This window comes from Vigna umbellata, chromosome 8 (genome assembly GCF_029865625.1).
Source record: "Vigna umbellata cultivar VRB3 chromosome 8, Vumbellata_1.0, whole genome shotgun sequence".
Taxonomy (NCBI): Eukaryota; Viridiplantae; Streptophyta; class Magnoliopsida; order Fabales; family Fabaceae; genus Vigna; species Vigna umbellata.
Genome location: NC_142172.1, coordinates 42,310,481 through 42,328,590, shown reverse-complemented (window position 1 = coordinate 42,328,590; position 18,110 = coordinate 42,310,481). Strand labels below are relative to the sequence as shown.

Genomic DNA, 18,110 nt, shown 5'->3' with positions numbered 1-18,110 from the left:
TCAAATGAATTAATATACAATCATATTTGTAAGCAAAACAGTGTACCTTTTTTTCAAATGCAAGTTTCAAAAAGATTATAAAAATAGACAAATTGTATTTCCACGATTTATAATCGGTTTTCCGCTAAGGATAATTGATCCTTTGCTTTCAGATTATGGTTTCCTCTTTTCCGGTTTAACAAGATATTCACGCGGTGTAGATTTATTCTTCAAAACTGTTCAGATTCGTTATCCAGTTCTTGGGTTTCAAAATCCGTCTTCTCGCTATAAATTTTCTTTATGAAAAAGAACAAACTTAAGGTGTGTTTATTTTGAACAAAGGATTAGAGAGAATCAACGGATGGATTTAAATTGTTTACTGTTTATTTGAGTAAATTTAGAGATAAATTTGAGTAAATTTAGAAGTGAGTAAATATAGATTTGAAAGTTAAATTTATGAAAATTAGTGTAAGATTTAATTGACGTGTAAAAGAATTGTTTATTAAAGATTATCAAAATACCCTTATTAATAAAAATAATATAAAATTGTAATAATTAATATTATACATAATTATAAAAAGAGTTAAATACGTTTTTAGTTTCTAAACTATTCGCCGTTTCTGGTTTTCGTCCCTCTTTCAAAATAAGATACAATTTGGTCCTCATTCTTTTCGAAACTTTGGTTTTAGTCCTCGAAAACTACCACATTTTTAACGGTGTTAATTTTCAAGGACTAAAACCAAAGTTTCGAAAAAAATGAGGACCAAATTGTACCTTATTTTGAAAGAGGGACGAAAACCAGAACTATCAATAGTGTAGGGACTAAAAACATATTTAACCCTTATAAAAATTATTATAAAAAGAGAAAATAAAAATTAATTTTTAACACAAGAAAAATATATTATTATTATTTGGATTAGATGGAACGATTTTTTTTAAATGTCAATGAATAGTTTTGAAAAAAATTAATTATCGTAATAGAAAAAATACCATTTATTTGGTATACAAATAAAAATTAAATATTTTAATATTAAATATTTATGTAGACAAAAGTCATAAATTATTCTTCTATATCAAATGTAATAAATTATTTAGTTAATAAAGTCACTGAAAACAAAAGTTAAAACAAGGGTATTTAAATAAATATGTATGCATTCTTTACAAATCTCTTCATATAAGAGAGATTGCACAAGGGAACAATCCCGCAAATCCATCCTAGTTTTTTCTTTCCAAATCGTTGCATATGAACACCAACAATCCATCTTCTCAATTCTGTCCTAAGATTAAATGCCTTAATGTGAACACAGTCTTCAAGTTTCCATTTTCTTCTACTCTCGTTTTCTCAATGTCTTTTTTCTGATATATTATTTTATTAAATTATGTTATTCATTATTTTATATTTTCTTGCTAGTTATCAAATTTTTGAAAATTAAAAAAACATTTTTATTGTATTATAGAGACTTGTATAACATATTACGAATAAGTTTTTAAAATAACTATTATAGCTAATAATACTCTTCATATAACTCAACTTAAATGGTGTGTAGTTTTTAGTCAAAAAAATAAAATGTGAAATTTTTAAAAAATTTTGTAAGTTGAAACAAACATTAAAATAATGACATGAAAAACTTGATAATATGTATTACTCGATGATTTTACACCCAATGATATCAATAAATGTGTGTATTCTAAATTTGAAATTGGTGAATGTGTTTGTATATGAATGACATGTTAATCTTTAGCACATATAATGATATTGTCTTTATAACTAAATTGTTTATAGATATAAATTTGAAATGAAAGACATGAGTGAAGCCAATGTGATTTTATGTGTTAAAATCACAAGGAAATAAAATAATATATTACGATCCTAAGTACATTGAGAAACTTCTTAGGAAGTTTAGATATTATGGCTTCAAACCAATGACTACGATGCTAATTCCAAATTAAAAAAAAATAGAGGATAATTTATTTCTCAATCTCAATATATCCAACTAATTTGGAGCTTACTACATTTTATAGACCATACATTGCTTATGCAGTAGGTAGACTGGGTATATACATTTAATGTCGTAATCAGGAACATTGAGATGCACATGCAAAACTTATAAGATAATTATGCCAATAGTGAATTTTCTCTTGTACTAGAAAAGTATAGTGATATTAACTGGATCTCTGATTCAAATGAGACAAAATCCACTAGTAGTTATGTAATTACACTTGGGGGTGGTGTGATTACATGGAGATCAGTCAAATAAACAATTGTTGAAAGATCAACAATAGAATTCGAGTTTGTTTCTCTCGAAATGGCGAGAAATGAGGTTGTGTGGTTAAAAATTTTTTTAGCAAACATTCCACTAAGAATAAAACCAACCATATATGTGTCAATACATTATGATTATCAATCGACAATAATCACAATTTTAAAAACATTGAAGGGAGTGTGACTTAAGTCACTTGCAAACAAGCAAGTGATGATAATTCAACTTTTATGATGAGAGATCTCATGAATAAATTTCGTATGGGTAAAAACAAGTCATTTGTTAGCTTAAATAACACTAAATTGATTTTAAATGAATTTTGTCCATTCCTATAGTGTATGTGAAAGTGTTAGAGATTATGTTATTGAGAGGTTAAAGTTTATAATTAAATTTGTTCATGGTATAAGAATTTTAATTGAAACAAAGTTTTTAATGATTTTATATCTTTTACGAATGATGTATGATTTGTACTATATACTTGATGAAATCACCTATATGAATGTTGAGTAAGATCATTTATATGAGATATTAATAAGATCTATAAAGCATTCATGAATACTGGACATACACATGATTTAGTAAACGAAACATAACCTTAATGCATATGAAGAAGTGAAAAACAAGAAATTCACTTCGTTTCTTTTTGTGGTTTTTTAAACTTTTTTTCTTTTGTTTTTCGTATTATTACTTTATTTCCTCGCTCTCTATCCATCAGTAAAAATAGCATTTGTTAGTCTGGTGTAACATATGAACCTTTTTCAAATCAAACACCCACACACACACACACACACATATATATATATATATATATATATATATATATATATATATATATATATATATTTCTATCGTATTATACCCACCTGCAAGTGAATATTAACGTCAATTACTCTGAAAAAACGTGGCTTAAATTAAAACATTTAGTTGCACCAACCAGCAACATTGTGTAAAAGTATTGTAATCTTCCTCAAGATGGACGTGAAAAAATAGTCTCAATGTTTATTTTGGATGCATTTTTCAACCATTTTCTAAAACCATTGACCCTTCTTGATATACAAGGTTCCAGATTGAAAAAATGCTTCTGCAAACCTCAGAACAATTTGCCTCTGCTACTGCAGAAGTATGTTTCACGAAAAGGTTGGGGGTGGCCATGCTATTCACCAAATTCACAGATAAATAAAGCAAATACCGAAAACTCGTTTTTGGCCACAGATAATAAATAAGGTAAAAAATTAATGTTGCATGTTTTCAATAAGATAATAGGCAATGATTAGCAGTGTCAAAAGCATTGATTTTGAAGGCTCATATAAATCAAACATATTTATAGGTCTCTGTCATAAGCAAAGCTTTTAACTAACAGCAAATTTTTTTCTTCCTGATCTGCTTTGGGGTTTTGAGACTTAAAAGACAAGGGAAATTGTAAGTGAGATGAAACATCAGGTATTTTTTGTTGCATTAAGGAGTAGGACCTTGGAAGATGTTAAAATTGATAGAATAAAAAGTGATTAGGTAGGTTCAATTCTTTTGTTTCCAACTTCTTGCTAATGGTCCACATCGAGTAGCATTACAAATAAAAAAGGGTTATTTATAATATAAAATACAAATGTTTTTTCTCTTCAGAACCGTGGAGCCGTGCACAGAAAACATAGCGAACTATTCTTTCGCCTTTTACTAAAGAATACCGTGTTTTCATTGCATAAAGCGGCATTCATTAATTTTTTGGAAGAGAATTCTACGGGAATCTCTGCAATCTAGTTTGAAGTATTGACTCTACTCTGATGCTGTGTCACATGAAAATAGCATTTGTAGGGTCGGATAGACTAATCAGTAAGCATTTGATATATTGGGAAATTAGGCAACTGATATAAGTATAGCTACTTGTTTCAAATGATCATTGATATAAACAGTAATACTTTGTAGAATGCGTGTAAATAGTTTCAATTTTGTTTTCCTTGAAAAAAAGGTCCATTCTCTTATCAAGTCATTATCATTATGTCATGTTCTTCTCATATTACTATACATATGCTGATACAGTAATGATGGTTCATATATGGTATTATTCTGTTTGGAAATTAAATTGAAGACTAACTTTTATTCTAGAATGTAATATTTAAGTTTCAATTATAAACAATAGAATAAACTGATATTTCAAAGAATTACCTATTCTCTGTAAGGGGGAAGACTAGGAAGATTTGAGAGAGTATTTAGAAATTTCCACTAAGTTTGCTGTAAGGGGAAGACTAGAAAGATTTGAGAGAATATTTAGATTGAACAAATTTGTAAAAGTGAGAATCGAGACTCAAACATATAGTTGAGAAGATAGAAGTTCAGACTCACGAGATTCAAATACATTAAAATGAAAATCAATCATTCAAGAGCTTGTTACTGGGCTTAACGTAATGTGCATGATTGATTTTCATTTTAATGTATTTGAATATTGTTACTGGGCTTGCAGAAATAAGAATATTGTTTTGGAGAGATGAAAATCCTCAATGCATACCTCTTTAGTTCATGATAAATAATGAATATTGTCACACTATTTCAGCATCTGAACAAAAACACTATAAAAAAAATGGAGAACCTTTTTTTATAAAGTTATTAAATCAGGTTTCAAAAGCCTAGAGAAGGGTTCTGAGAACCTATTTTGAAACCTATTTTGGCAGACTCAAAAACATTGATTCTGGAAAAGTAAAGTTTCAACATAGGCTAAATTTCTTGTTCCTTATCTAATCTTTAAGTTGATACAAGGAAACTAAAAGATAGTGAAATAGCTAAACAAACAGCCAACTATTTTTATTTTCCTGATCTAAGAGAAGTTCCACACCGAACATCACAGTGAATATAATGAATTATATGCACTATTAAAACCAAAGTTTCCTACATTTTAAAAGTCACGGAGCCATGTAGTGAATACAAAGCGAACTATTCTTTCGCCTTTTACTAAAGAATACCGTGTGTTCTCTACTTATAATGGCATACGATAATTTTTGAAGAGGGCCTGCAGTGTAGGCCCTGCAACTAGTCCAAAATTTCAATCAATATATTGAGCTAATCATGATTTTAGTTCTGTATTTTTGTCCAAAATTTTGCAGTGTAGGCCCTTTGAGCTAATCATGATTTTAGGTATTGAATGACAACTATTATTTAATTTGAAATCAACACATTAGTGTGTTTAAATAATAATTTGTTTGTACATAATATAAAAATGAAAATTGTTGATGTTGTAATTTATAGGTTGAAAATTATTTTTATAAATTGTGTCTTTGGTTTGAGTTCAGGTGTAGTAGAAACCCTAAAGACAGATAATAAGAAGGGATTAAAGATATTAATGTTTTATATAAAAAAAAAAGGAAACATTAATATAGTTTGATGGAAAAATAAGTAAAAAGAGGAGTTACTTAAGGGCAGTTGTTTATGTAATATTCCAGTTTTCAATAATTATTGAAGCACCACCAAAAAGACAAAAAAAAGATGTCCACTTCCTCTGATGAAAAGAAACGAAAAAAAAACACTAGTCCATATTTTTTTATTATAGAAAAATTAATATACTAATATTTATTATATCTTTATTATTAAATAATAAAAGTATAGCTTTATTTATAAAAATAATTTTAACATTTTATTTTTTCACATTAATTTCAAGAGATTCATTACTGCAGGATGAACTTGTTAAATAGTTAATTAGAGTAGTTTAATAGGAATTAACATTGACATGTTTGAATAAAATAGAAATTTTATGAAGAGAAAAGTGGATATTACTAAAAAGAGGTTTGGGGTGACCAAGTACAAGTGATGGAACCTGGAAACAATTTGAAATTAATTATTTATGGCTTTGTGGGCTCTAACTTTAGCTTTATTGATCATAAAAGGCCGGTTACTCCTTTCATCACCACACTCTACGTCTCTTCATTTCTGTTTTTACCTTTCAGTAATATTTAATTTTTAGTTTTAACTTTTATCAACATTCGTGAACGGAGTTTGATATCCGTGAATGGATCTCGATATTCGTTAAAGAACAAACAAATGCGCGATTATCTTCTTCTGCACACAAAAAACACAGGCAACCAACTAGCACAACAAGCATACCGCACACATAATGTATATTCAAATACATTAAAATGAAAATCAATTATGCACATTACGTTAAGCCCAGTAACAAGCTCTTGAAAGATTTGGGCCGGAGCAAAAGACGGAGTATACAACTGTAGTTTCACTCGCAGACGAAAATTAGGGTTGCATTTTATTTGCCTCACTCGCTACTTTCTCTATTCTTCAATTCCGTGAGTACCTACATAATTTGGATGAATTTGATATTGTTTTTAAATTATATTTTCTTTATTTTTTGCGTTTCTGGTTCTTCTGCATTGATGCATGATCAATTTGTTGTTACAATATGAGACTCTTTTCTCTGAAGAATGCTCAAATTCTTAAATTTGAGACCTTTGTTCTTTTAATGTTTCTGAATAATAATCGTTTTCGTGTTAGTTTTTCACCGTCACACCACCAACCACCACGAACACACAAGCAGAACCAAAATGGAGAAAAAAAAAGGAATGAAGTGGAAATGGATATGGAAAATGGTAGGAAAAAAATGGATACAAGAAAGAGAGAAAGTGAAGGGGGGTTCGAGGAGAATGAATGGTAAAGAATTAGGGTTTTCATATAAAAATAAAAAAGTAAATGATTAAAGTAAAAAAAGGATAGTTTGTAATTAAAAAAAGGGTTAAATATGTTTTTAGTCTCTAAACTATTGGCCGTTTTCGTCCCTCTTTCAAAGTAAGGTACAATTTGGTCCTCATTCTTTTCGAAACATTCGTTTTAGTCCTCGAAAACTAAACACTCTTTAAAAATTTGGTCCTTATTTACCAACAAATGAGGACTAAAACCAAAAATTCCGAGGACTAAAACGAACGTTTCGAAAAGAATGAGGACCAAATTGTACCTTACTTTGAAAGAGGGACGAAAACCAGAAACGGCCAATAGTTTAGGGACTAAAAATATATTTAACCCTTAAAAAAAATTAAAAAGGTATAGGAAGCGGTTGGGATGGTAAAGGGAGTAGCTCTCCCATAAAAAAACCCTTTTTCTGGCAAAACAAATTCCTTAAAAAGTGGCATATTTAACATTGCTTCATAACAACCATAAATTTAATAAATTCTAAAATTAGACCATAATCAATCTCTCCAGAGGGCGAAACTAAGGATATGCAAAACTATTTTTGTTTTTTCAATTTTGTTTTCTTCTGCTCATTTTAGGGTTAATTACTTTTAAATTTGAAAATTGATAATTCTATATATAAGAGTTTTATCCCCTCGATAGAATATCAGTAACTTATCTGAAATAGTAGAACATGCAGAATTAATACAAATGTTACATTCAAATTTACCTAAAAATAATTGTTATAATAAGCTTCGGTAATTTTCTTCTAATTGAAGATTGGAACATGCGTAATTTTTCATCTTCTTTTTATCGTTGTACAGAAAAATAAATACGTAGAACTTCTTTTCATTAAAAAAAAGCATTATAAATAGTGGAGAAAGTCATTTAGATCATCTCAAACGAAAATAGTCAAAAGAATACAATTTTATTTTCTTGAGTGACATAGAAATGAATATTAAGCATGACAGCACAAAAAGTAAATTGTTATCGATTTTTTTAACTCATTAAAATAACTTAAACTATTGATTTGTTAACTTTGATTATAAAATACATATATACTTCTCTATATCAAAGTTGCTAAAGTAAACTTTTATAGAAATTCATTTATTTATTGTTATAAATTATAATATCGTGCATATCACATATTCATAAATTAGTACATAAATAATTTTTTTAGAAGATGCAAATTAACTCATAAATTTTTATTTAATTTATTGTTATGATATGAGCACTTTTATCCTAACTTAAGTGATCAAACAAACGTTTAAGCATTCAGACTTCAAGTATGATGATAATCAATACTGACGTTACCTTAAAAAGTTCGATTTGACAATGATGAGTACGTGGAGAATTTTATGGCACATCAGTATAATACAAAAACGATTAGACAAACTTGAAATTTATGAAGAAATAATGATATTTTGATAATATTTTTTGACAACATTTTAATATTATCTATGTGTTGTTCTATGATTGATCCAAAATTACTCCACAATTAATAATAATAATCATAAACACCAACATAAATCAATCACAAAATGATACGTAAATAGTGTTAAAATGTTATGAGAAAAATATTCTCAAAGTATCATTATTGATAGATGACAAAGATATAGGTATACTATTTATCGTAAAATTGTTTTAATTAATTAAATATTTCAAATTTAATTCTTACATACGTAACTTATTAAATATCTAGGAAAAAAAGTTGCGTCTGCAACAATATTATAAAATTCGATTAAGATTATTTTCAATTACAGTAAAAAAAGATGAAATATATTAGGGCGGCACAATTGCCACGTGGCACCTTTAATGGGAAGGTGAAGCTGTAGTTCTTCTTATGCCTTTATGTTCTTTCCAGCTGAGTAAAATAAAGGTATTTCCTGAGATTAATAAATTATATGCATAATAATTTTTATACAATATATATCTTGTATGGATGACCTTGATAGATTTTAAATCCTTTATAAATGTGTCACATGTGTGTGTATATATATATATAATTTAAATACTTTTTTAATAGCTTAAGGTACATTATTCTGTATATATTTTTGAACACTTCGTAATAATATAGATTTTGAATTCAAAATAAATAAGGTGAATATATTTACTAAACTGTAATATTTTAATTTTTTTATGTGGGTTTTTTCTTCCATGTTTTCAAATAAACATTGAAAATTATATAACGTAAGTAATAAAACTTGATATCAACATATTAATAAGAATTATTCTATAATAGCATCACTAGCAATATCTGAATGACGATCCGTTGTTGTTCTGGAATTACTAATATTAGTTTATTCTTATCCCTTGAATTTTGTAATTTTTTAAATTGTTAAAATAAAATACACATTTTCGTATTATTAATACATCCATTACCATACACACATATGACGAGTGGGTGATTCACGTAATCATGCTTTTTACGAGGCAATAATCAGAACAACTTTGAAAACAAAATTCAATAATTAAGTCATGACAGAATTTTGAAATTAATTACATTCAAATGTAAATAATAAAAGTATATTTATGATATATATTTGAAATTTATAACAAATTATACCTATTTTTGTTGTCATATTTTCTTTCAAAGAAATTACATCGTTTAAAAAATGCTATTTTAATTACCGACAACGGAATATTAATTATTATTATTATTAACATTCAAATAATCGCGCTAGTCATAGTTTAATTAATTTAACACAGTAAAACCGTATGTTTTATAAAATAGTAATTGTGTTTAAGTAAGATGTGTAGAACAATTATTCTATTAAGCTATTCAAATAAATTATTACGTTTTGAAATAAAAATGCTCAACTTGATAATAAAAGGAATTTTATTATAATTGGGTATAGTTTTTATAAAATCCTATTACGCATCACAGTATTTTGTAATCAGTATAAAATATTTGTGCACATCAATAATTATTTTGTAGTAAAGTGTTGTTGACAAAAGCTAAAGAGAAATTTAAGTTTGAATTGATGAACACAGAAATATCATTATATTTCTTTTAAATTACTAATAATAATTAAATATTTCAATTTTTGTAAGAAAAGAAAAATAAACCAAAATTTTTTATTTTCAAGTTATTAAGAATATTTTGATAAATATTATTTGATGGGTAAAGTTTTAGCACCCCTTGTCAAAATATTCATATTAGGTAGTTAACTAGGGTTTAGGAAGGTTTTACGATAACACGTAAATGTAAGAACGAGAATAGTTTAGGTTTAAGTTCAAGAATTAAAAATGTGCTTATTTTCTAAAATGGAGTGTATCTTACATATTATGAAGTTTCTTGCAAGTGATAATGTCCTAATAATGCTTAAGTGAGATTTGCATATAGGTGGAAGATAAAAAAATAGATATTCTAATTAAATTATTTTTATACTTTTATGTATGCAACTTGATCGTTTTGGAAAGATTGAGAGATATGTATTCAATAGGTCAATTTCACGATGACTTAATTATGTATTAGACGAATACTATTAACCATTTTTAATTGATTACAGATATATAATCATGAATTTGATAAGTAAGTTATTTTAAAATGTCTTTTGACCCGGCCTTCGTAATAGGTTGGGACCATTTTTGCAGTTTTTAATCTACAAATAGTAGTCAAAATAATTTCTATTTAAATAGAACATATTTATAACAAGTTTAATGTAACAAAATTATTTATTATTATTTATATAATCTAAATCGCGGTAATATATATTTTATAGAACATATTAAAATATAATTTTTTTATCATTTTATTATTATTTAATTTCAACAAAACTTAATTTAAAGTATTATGATGGTATAAAATTACAACTTTACAGTTGAATAGATAAAATCTATTTTATATATAAAATTATTAAGAAGTCAAAGTGACATTATATAATTTAATTTCTCCAGCTACAATATTAAGTTTAATAAGTGGAATTTTATTAACCACTCCAAATAGAGCTTAAGTTTTTCGTTGTAATACATTTCCCATCTCCTGTTCCTTTTCTTTTTCTATCAAAAAATGTTTTCTTCATCTTAGTTGATCTATAATAGGTTTTAAAGTGATCAGTATCTCTCTCATCCATACCCACTTATACAATGGCGTCATATTAAAATCAAGTGTCTAATTGATACAAATTTTCTTTTCCATTTAAAAAAAATAGTACCATTTGAGTTTTTATACGTGTAACATCGAACCGTACTAAGATATTCCGATGCAAAGATAATAAATAATTGATCCAAAAAATATTAAATGTGGTAAAGCATCTATTAACAATCATACTTTATACTTATATTTAAATAGTTGTTATGAGTTTTTATCTTTTTGATAATCTAATGATTGTTCAATCATATTTTAATTAACATTAATAGATTAATTTGTGGTTATAATTGATTAAATATTAATCTAACCTTATTTTATAATTAATCAATTTTGTCATTTAATTTAATCTGGATAGTTAATCAAAAGATCGACTAAGAATATAACCAATAAAAGTTGACTGGCCTAAAGAATGATTCAATGTACTTATAAAAGATATTTATTTATTAGAAATTTTAGTTATAGAAAGAAGTTTTTACATGTTATATACATAAACCGTGTATACGCCAATTGAAATTTTGGGTGGAAGTCAGTTCTCAAATGGTCCCCCTTGAGCTTACATACCGGAACTTTAGAAAACTCATTTAATTATATGGTATACGAAGGGGAGAATGAGTTCTTTTTAAGAAATTTCATGTTGATTAGAAAGGAAAATTTGGAGAAAGAATAATAGAGAAAAGTAGAAGAAATATTGATGTGAAAGAGGAAGGAAAGTTTCGATCGAAGGAGAAATATTAGAGAGAAAAGTAACATAATGAAAATATATTTTTATTAATAAAATTATGGTTTGACTTTTAACGAAGAGGGGAAACCTTTTCAACAGGCACAAAAGGACAGGTGGTAGTAGTTTATACGAGGAATAATAGGTTAGTAAATGGTAGGTATAAGTGCAGCCTATTCTTCCTTTGTCATCATCACAATTCATAAATCTAAAAGTACAGTTTTCTAGGTTTTTTTTTCTTTCTCTCTCATGCTTCCACACTTGTCCTTTGCCACCAAATAAAAGAGAAATAATTAAGAATGATTTGGTTTAACATAAGTGATTTGTAAATAACTTATATATATATATATATATATATATATATATATGTTAATCTAGAAACATATTTATATTAATTTTGAAAATATAATTTATAATTAAAAGATCAAGTGTTAAAAAAGGTTTTATTTTGTATAATATTTTATGTTTTTGGTATTAGAAATTTATTTTCTAATACTTATGTATTTTCGTCCGAAAATCAACCTAATATTCGGATAGAATATTTAAAGATTAATCTCTCAATATCATGATACTTTATATTTAGCTTCAAGAGTTTTTAAGGAGAATAAGTCTGACCTTAAAACGAGACTTGAATGTTTTGTTTTGAGATTGCTTAAACTTTGAAGTGATAACTATTGATTATGGATTTTTTTAATTATAATAATAATTTTTAATAATTTTCATCTTATTTAAATAATTTCGTTTTTTTTTTACTTTAATGTTGTTCTTTTTCGTGTTTTTGTATAAAATCTCTTACTTAGTTTCATTCATAGTATCTAAAGAAAACTTTGGAGGGAAGGGTGCTTTAAGTTGAAAAGGTTGTGACTTTATTGCGGTATTCATTGTTCCTTCTTCGGCTTTGACGAAGATGGACTTCTCTTCTGCTTTTGGGTGACATGTTGCTCCTTATCAATTCAAACATCAAATCCAATATTCCACCTTTTATTCTTCCCTCGCCATTTGCTTCTACTCTTTTTACTTTTAATTTAATTCTAATTTATGCTTTTATTTATTTCACATGCTGTTAAATAATTTAATTAATTATAAACAAATGTAAAATCAAATAGTGAGAAAATTTCAGATAAAATGCTTCAATTAACGTATTATCCTCGTGCAACATGTTAAAAAAAATTGGATTTTAATAAGATTTTCAATATATCTCCCTCTCTCATGTCAAGGTATAGATATAGTCCGTGAGACATTAATAAAAAATCACATGTCCAACAAACAACAAAATTGACTTATAAAATGAGTTTTGCACTCATTTATATATTATAAACACAAATTTAACTTTTTTTTTTCATAAATATTTGCTTTCTTTTCATTTTTAGCTCATTGTTCACTATTTAACTCGTGATTAGTATGACTTGATGACAATAAATCCATGGCACAATGGAACTATTTTATTTATGTATTGGAAAGTATTATTTCGATTTACTTAAATTCAAAATATACACAGACTCAAACTAACAGATGTAAATTGATTTGTTTGGATTGAATTTTGAAAGAAAAAAATCCTAACCAAATTAACAATTATATTAATTTAATTTAAAGAAAAGTTTTTCTAAAAAATATTTATGTATATAAGTTTGGGCCCCAACGAAATATCTAAAAAATGATGTGGGTATATAATAAATAACAGTAAAAGAAAGAGTCTCCACACGGTTAGAGAATTTGCATGAACGTCCTTAGTTTGCTAGAATGAGCAAGGCTTGACGTTGCAAATAGCGAAATATTTGGCAACAGAATTCACGTTGAAACATGTGCACGTGAAGCATCCACCTCTCTAGCTCTGAATATATGCGTATCATAATAATAAGACCTTACTTTATATTAATGGCAAAAATAATTCATCACCCAACTATACTTCTAATGCTTACATAACCAAATAATACATATATAGAGCGAGAGAGCGCATTTATGTCTATATGACATTCAAGTTTTAAAACAATAATGTAAACAATTTATTTAAGCAACTATCCGTTGTATAGTTCGATTTTTGAAAAAAATAATCTAACATCCTAAAACCATGTTAAAATATAAGTTAACATAAATTTAAGAAAATGTTGGCTATTTAACTTTGCGGTCAGAAATGGATGAGTCAAATTAATAATATTAAATTCAAATAATGTTTACATTATTTATATACTAAAAATGGAGTAAGGTACTATGCAAAGGATTAAAACTATTTAAATTATAATAAAAATCACATAAAAAAGAGTTAAGAGTGTGTTACGTAAAAAGAAGAAAGACACAGAGAAATTAGAAAGCAGAAAAGCACTGTAGCGAACTGGCAACGTATTGTTTCAGAACTGAAAGTGAAAATGATAAAAGTACATAAAGGAATGATCATATTCATAAATGCTGCAACAAGACACATAAATGTTGTACTTTTTTTATTTACCTGTTTGGTAGAAGGAGGAAAATAATGTCTAGGTAACATAGAATAACTAACAATGGGTATATAATAACTTTAGAAAATAAAAAAAATAAATTAAAAAAAAAGTGAAAAGTTGAGTTGAGCAATTAACACCAAGCAGAAGCCACGGTCAGGGTTCTTCCCATCCACCCAAAGCAAATCCCACCCTTTTCTACTTTTACTGTCACCCGGTTCTCACCACCGAGTCGTTCTTTGATTGACTCAGCGACTCTCTGACTCAGTGGTTTCAACCTGAAACCAGCCATGTCCATGCGCGCGCGCCACTTTCCAAACACTTCGCACCTTTCCACGCGCTCCCTTCCTTCGCATGCCACTGTGTTCGCTATCTTCCGCCTCAGTCCCTCCTCCATTTTTATTCGCCACGAGTTTTCCCGTGTCATCGTAGTCTCAAGCGAGTCAAACAGCGCGCCGTAATACGCGCACGACTCGGCCACGCGAGCCACGAAGGGCGCTGTATTGGTGTTTGATTCCTGCTCCACCAGCGTCACCACTCGCGGCGCGAGTGCCTTCACGCGCCGCAAAAGTTCGTCGCGCGGGTTCTCCGTGGAGACACTCTCGTCGGGCATTTTGTAAAGTCTGAATGCGAAGTTCACCGCCAGCGCCTCATCCGCTTCGCAACCCAAAGACTCGCGAGTTAACTCGGCGATTCTCTGAGTCAGCACTTTGAATTCGAAACCAATCCCGAGTTGCTCTGCGAGTCTTCCGAGCATCACGCCCGCAGAACTCATCCTCTCGTCAGCGCTGTTCTCCGTAACGGCGATGATCTTGACGACGGCCGGATAGCCCTTTCGCCGCAAAGAGAGCTCGTGGAGAAGGCTGGCGTATTGTTTCCCGTTCCCGATGTCGAAATCCACCACGCATAGTTTGGGGTTCTGTGTTTTATCGTCGAATGCAGATTCGAGGATTGCGATGTTGGCTACCATGAGCGCGACCCTAAAGAAGAGCGAGTGTTCAAATAGCAACTGAGTGGACTCGGCGTGTTCCCTGCCGAACAATTCCTCAACAGGTGGTGGATACTCAGCGTGACTCATTCGCGACTTGAGCGCGGAAACCATGCAATTTACGAAGGGTCGATCCGAATTCTGCGAGAATCGGGTAAGGATCTGCGTGGCGACCTCGAATCTCTCTTCTGAAATCGCTTTCGCGACCTCCGTCAGGGACTGTATGACATTGATGGATTCTACGGAGGAGTTGGACGACGTGGTAGTGGTAGAGGAAGATGGTGATGACGAGGCACGTTTGGGCGGAGTGATTAAGTTCTGTATTGTGTGTGACCATTCAGAGGTGGTAACGACTGAAACGGCGTCGCTTTGGTCATCATCATTGTCTTCTAGAAGTTCTTTTTCCAACTCCTGGAGTCGGTGGTCTATGAAGTTCTTCTCTGATTCAAGGGTCGCGGTTAGCCTGTTTTGAACTGGAGAGAAATTTGTGTGAGACAGGATCGAACTCGTGACAGGTTGTGGGTTAAGAGCGTTAGGGCGAATGTGATGGAGAAGAGAGGCGCCGTAACGGTGTGACGGTAAGGCAGCTAATTCAGGAGAGAACGTGGGGAATTGGTTGTGTTGAAAAGTTCTGGGCTTTACGGAACGAAATTGATAGTTGGTAAGGAGTTGGTTATTGTTGTTGCTAACAAGAAGGTTGTTGCTGATGGTGTTAGTGAGGTTGTGGGTCTGGAATTCTGCGAGGGTGCGTTTCCCGATGAGAGAGGATGTTTGGTGTTTGGGTATGTTGGAGGAGGGATGAAGCATAATTGAAGGTTGGGATCGGTAGAGAGGGTGGTGAGTTGTGGCGGAGTGGTTGTCGATGGTGGGTGTAACTGCCATGGATTGAGTAGGGAATCCGGTTGCTCCGCCGTAGAAATCGGAGGGTCCAGCAGCAGGGAACCCCGGCGGCGACATCCCAGGTTTTGTGGCGAAGAAATTAAGGAAGGGATTAAAAAGTTAGGATTTTGGAGGAAGGCATGGGAGAGAGATGAAGTTGAATTGAAATGTTTGAATGATTCTGGTGAATATAACGACAGAGGGGTTTTAAATTTGATCAAGAAAGCGAGTGAAGGCTTTTTTTTTTTTTTTTTTTTTTTTTCTTCTCATTTTAGATTGCATCCTGACCTCACTACCGTTGGATTCGTTTAGATTCTAAATTCCATCTCTTCGACGGACCGTGATCAATTCCATAGGAAGCTAGAGGCAGTCGTATCTTATTCAATTATAACAAACTTCAACTCCTGAGTGACAACTTCCTCGACTAACGCAATTCCAATCCTCACGCGCCCTTCCATTACTATTACAACTTCTCATCATTTTATCACTATCAATTTCATCAAATTATTCTCTTGTGCTCTTAACTTTTTCACCTATTAAAAATTTTATTTTATACTTTCTAAGGCTTTAAATGTATTAATTAAATTTTTAAATAGTATTTAATTTTTTTTTCATTTTAAGATATCGCTCTTTTTATATAGTTATTTTCTTAATTATAGTTAACCAATAATGTTTAGAGTTCCCAAAGAATCTTCACTTTTCATAATGAATTAGTGGCTTAATTTTTTATCATGCATTTGGTTTGTGAACTTTGGTGGCTAACATGTGTTTCAATGTGTTTTATGAAAATATATTTGAGTTTATTATAAATTTATTTTGATTATTTTATTAATCCTGTCATTTTTATTTTTGATGTTGCAATCCCTGCTCTTGAAAAGTGAAACTTAATACTTTTTACATAACTAAGAAATTCATATTAAATTTCTATAACAATACATATTGAACTAGGTTCAAAAAGATGATTTTTTCCATGAAAAGTAAAGTAAATGTTAAAAATAAATAGTAAGATTTTGAAGAAAGTTGGTACAGAGCATTAACATCTATGATATAAAGAATTAAAAAGTAATCAAATATTTATTAAACTAAACAAGTAATTATTAATTTTGGGCTATGATTGGGGAAAAATTATTATTGATTAAATTTGATTGACTGATGGCTTTATTTAATTTTATAATTTTGATTTTTTTTAAACAATAGTTTTTTTGCGCAAAAATTTCTCCACAGCTAGTGTGATTTTTCTTACATTAAGTTTTTTGTGATATTTTTTAACACTACACAACTTGTTACTTTAAAACAATTCAATTTCATTTAAAACTTTTTAAATTTTAAATATCCATAACAAATATTTTTATGAGCTAAACAAATTATTTAAATTATGTATTTTTATAACTAGTATTTTAGTTTATGCAGAACACATAATAATTGTTATTTTTATATTTAATAGTTACGACAAAAATAAAATTTTACCTCATACAGAAAAAATATAAATATTAAAATAATAATTGACATTTAAAATATAAAAAAACAAAAAAATAGTATTTTTTAAATATTCATTTCAAATAATACTATAAGGTACTAATTCATTTACTAGACAATACTGAAGACTGTAACAGCTTTTTAATTAGTTTTAATTTTTGAGTTGATTTTCTTTTTGGCGTTATAAGTAATTTGAAATTGTATTTTTGAAAAAAATGTTAGTTATTATTATACTTTTATTTCTTTTACTAATATTTCATTTAGTAATATTAAGCTATTAAATAAAATATTATAAAACTAATAAAGCAAAATATAATTAAAAATATATAATATTAATATATTATCTAAAATAATAAACATAATATAATATATATACCAAATTATTGATGATACGAGTTTTAAAAAAAAAACAAATTTTTATATATAATAATTACTAGAGTTTACAACTACTTTGTTTATATATATAATTTTTACATACATCGTATGACAGTGAACAATATCATGCTAACACCATTGCCAATTTAAATATGTAATATTTTTTTGGAGTGTATCACTTGAGGAGTGTGATCTCACTATGTGTCTTCTCATGTTGGTTGAGTAGTAACAACTATAAAGAAGAGAACATGTT

At 29.0% G+C, this 18,110-nt stretch overlaps 2 non-coding genes and 1 pseudogene across 2 annotated transcripts; 2 read left to right on the top strand and 1 right to left on the bottom strand.

Moving 5' to 3' along the window:
- Window positions 1–3,868: 3,868 nt before the first annotated feature.
- Window positions 3,869–3,985, top strand: LOC124837501 (U5 spliceosomal RNA). Its single transcript, XR_007028746.1, has one exon. It is a non-coding gene; the product is annotated as a U5 spliceosomal RNA (small nuclear RNA).
- Window positions 3,986–5,137: 1,152 nt separating this feature from the next.
- LOC124837500 (U5 spliceosomal RNA) lies at window positions 5,138–5,254 on the top strand. The gene has a single exon (XR_007028745.1). It is a non-coding gene; the product is annotated as a U5 spliceosomal RNA (small nuclear RNA).
- Window positions 5,255–14,108: 8,854 nt separating this feature from the next.
- LOC124837491 (scarecrow-like protein 8 pseudogene) lies at window positions 14,109–16,366 on the bottom strand (annotated as a pseudogene).
- Between the last annotated feature and the right edge of the window lie 1,744 nt (window positions 16,367–18,110).